The following is a 728-nucleotide window of genomic DNA, read 5'->3' on the forward strand; positions in this document are numbered from 1 at the left end:
GGACTGCTGGCTCCTAACTGCTCACCTGCCTGCCTGCCTGCCTGCCTGATTGCCCCTAACCACTCTGCCTGCTGGCCTGCTCACCCCCAACTGCCCCCTGCCGCCGGCCTGCTTGCCCCCAACTGCCCCCCTGCTGGCCTGCTCACTCCAAACTGCCCCCCCCGCTGTCCTGATTACCTCCAACTGACCCCCACTGATGGCCTGCTTGCCCCCAATTGGCCCCCCTGCTGGTATGTTTACCCCCAATGGCCCCCCCCCCCCACCAGCCTAATCACCCACAACTGCCCTCCCCTCTTGGCCTCTAACCGCCTCTACCTTGGCCCTGCCACCATGGCTTTGCCCAGAAGGTCTCCTGGAAAGTCTCCCAGTCTAATTAGCATATTACCCTTTTATTAGTATAGATAGAGGCCTGGTGCATGGGTGGAGGCCAGCTGGTTTTCCCTGAAGGGTGTCCCAGATCAGGGTAGGGGTCCCCTTGGAGTGTGGGGCAGCCTGGGCGAGTGGCCTATGGTGGTTTGCAGGCTGGCCACGCCCCCATTGGGTGATGGTCCCTGCTGGGGTGCCTGGCCAGTCTGGGTGAGGGGTTGAGGGCCATGTTCAGTCTGGCCACACCCCCTTCAGGATGGGGGGTCCTGCTGGGGTGCCAGGCCAGCCTTGGTGAGGGGCTGATGGCTGTTTTCAGGCTGGCCAAGCCCCCCAGCAGGGACCCTCACCCCATGAGAGTGTGG

This window comes from Myotis brandtii, unplaced genomic scaffold (assembly GCF_000412655.1).
Source record: "Myotis brandtii unplaced genomic scaffold, ASM41265v1 scaffold1003, whole genome shotgun sequence".
NCBI lineage: Eukaryota > Metazoa > Chordata > Mammalia > Chiroptera > Vespertilionidae > Myotis > Myotis brandtii.